This window comes from Orcinus orca, chromosome 1 (assembly GCF_937001465.1).
Source record: "Orcinus orca chromosome 1, mOrcOrc1.1, whole genome shotgun sequence".
NCBI lineage: Eukaryota > Metazoa > Chordata > Mammalia > Artiodactyla > Delphinidae > Orcinus > Orcinus orca.
This window is the reverse complement of record NC_064559.1, coordinates 147,498,752-147,501,158: the sequence shown is the minus strand read 5'-3', so window position 1 is coordinate 147,501,158 and position 2,407 is coordinate 147,498,752.

Here is a 2,407-nt window from a genome sequence, read left to right as displayed (position 1 = left end):
GTTCGAGCTAAAAACCGTCATTACAAAGACAAAAAGAGTCCTGACTTTTAGCACAAGCACCTAACGTAGGAAGAGGTAGTCTGCAAAGCATCAGGCGAACCCTTCCTTTTCCGGAGCCGAGGAGGAGCCTGGGTAAGAGGTGTGACGCGAGCTCCGAGGAGTTGGGGCCACTGTGCAGGAATGACCCCTCGGTATGCTTGCCCTTGGCAAGGGGTCACAGGGTGGTTGGGTCGAGGACGAGAGGGAAGCTCAGCCCTGACATTCATAGCAAACACCTGCGCATCCTCCTCCTCCTCCCGCCTCCACAAACGACCTCCAGCCAAAGGCCTACACCGCCTGGGACTCAGAAACTCATCACCTGCAGGCCTACTGAGCAAGGCTGGGTGCGCGTAATTACCCCGCGGGAAAAGTCCGCGTAGTGCCGGGCGCCAGGAGTAAAGCGGCCGCCAGACCAGTCTTTTAGGTCTTCTTATGTCTGCCTACCATTCTTCTTCCCCAAGCCCAGAAGCCTCTAAAAATGAATCATTTCCTCCACTTATGCAGCGATAGGAGCTCTTAGATCAAGATTAGTATTTTGAAAACCTGACTGAGAGCCGCCTGATTAGGCGGGGGTGGGGGGGATGGAAAGACCGCATAAACGCCCGCGCCCCCGCCCTACTTCCAAAAACAACTCCAGCTCTCCCCGGATCTCCAAATGACCCGCGCGACTTATTCTCCCGGATAGCAGCCAAACAGTACCCCAGATTCATTTTGCAGACCCTCACGCATAGAAACTGTAACTAAATCTCCGAATTGGGTCTTTATTTTTAATTCCACTTTCATTCCTGCTCTATACACGGCCTGGTAGTCAACATTCTACACGACTCTTTCCATTCAGAAGAGCCATCTCGAGACCGATGCTATTTCATGGAAAATGCATTATGTGGATTTTTCAAAAAATACTAATTTTTGCACTTGATGAGAAACACAAGTCTTTCTGTTCTCCAAGCACAGGTTAGCTTTTCGAGAAGTCGGTCCACTCCAAGCCTTCAATTCTGTAAGAGGGCACAGATTAATCATAGCGTCCCCCTCCCCCCCCCCCCCCCACTGCGTAAATTTAAGCGAGAGCTCCCAGAGAGGACCTGCAGGGGGATAGCTAATATTAACGTGGGCGCAGCTGTGCGTAAACAATGGCGTTAGGAAAATGCTCTAGAGACCCTCGTGTTTATGGGATAAAAATGTAATGGAAGAAAAACTAAATTTGCAGTCGTTGCTTGGTCCCAGGCTGTTACATGGGCTCACTTCATCACAGTAAAGTCTACCTGTGTTTGCCCACTGCCCTTCCTCTAGCCTGCTGCTGACGCGTCTGGGCGGGAGCACTTCGATCTTCCTCTTCTAGACAATAAGGCAAGGAGATAATATTATAAACATATATATCTTATCGAAGCAACATCATATGATTTTGTTAAAGGCCATTAAGAAACAGAGACTCCTAAATATTCTTATATTACTGTTTCAGAAGCTTGCTTTGTTTTCTCAAAGGGAAAATTGGAAATAAAAATTGTTAGCCTTACCAAATTCCTCTTTGTACACTACATAATGAAGTAAAATCTATACCATAAATAAGTTATTTAAACACACCCTCCAATCCTAATCAAAATTACGGTATTCTGAGACCCCACTCTCACCCCCCTTCCCCCCCAACAAACCCGCCGCCAAAATATGAGGCAGGAGCTGGCCGCTTCTATGGCTTAAATTTTGCCTAGGATGAGATGAAAGAGCAATACTATTAGCAACATACTTTTTGTCTTTCTTGTAGCCTTGATTTCAAATCTAGTCGCAAATCATAAGCTTTTGTGTTGCTCAGATGTTCCTTCTTTATCTTAATAAGAAAACTTTTCACAAAGGGAGTGGGGACCTCTAGATAAGTCAGCCCCCAGGTTTCCAGGGAGCCATCTCTGTCCTCAGCTAGACAGGGGAGCTGCTTGTTTCAGGAGAATGACTGAAACATTCAAGTCACCCAGACCTCCGCTTCCCCTTCAGCTTGCTGCAGAAAGAGATGTAACCTGAATCTTTGTTTAGGTTTTGGTTGGGGAGTGAGAATCAAAAAGCCACGGCAAATGCAGAGAGGAGTTTTTTTTTTTTAAGTCAAAAGTTAACAGGCCATTCCCAATGTTTTGGTTTTTTGTTTTTTCTTCTTCTTCTTTAATACTAAATCTGGAGTAAGTTGGCTTGTCCTGATAAAGATCTTGACTTGTAGAGAAGGCGGGTGTTTCTTAATGAGGTGAGGCTATTCCTCCAGGAAAAGACTTTTCCCCCCACACCCTCTTCCCTCCCTTCATGTAAGGTTCCACCCTCTGGAAAAACAAAACTCTTTTTTTCCTTTTCCTAGAGGGACAGACCTCAATGAAGTTGGGAAACAATCTTA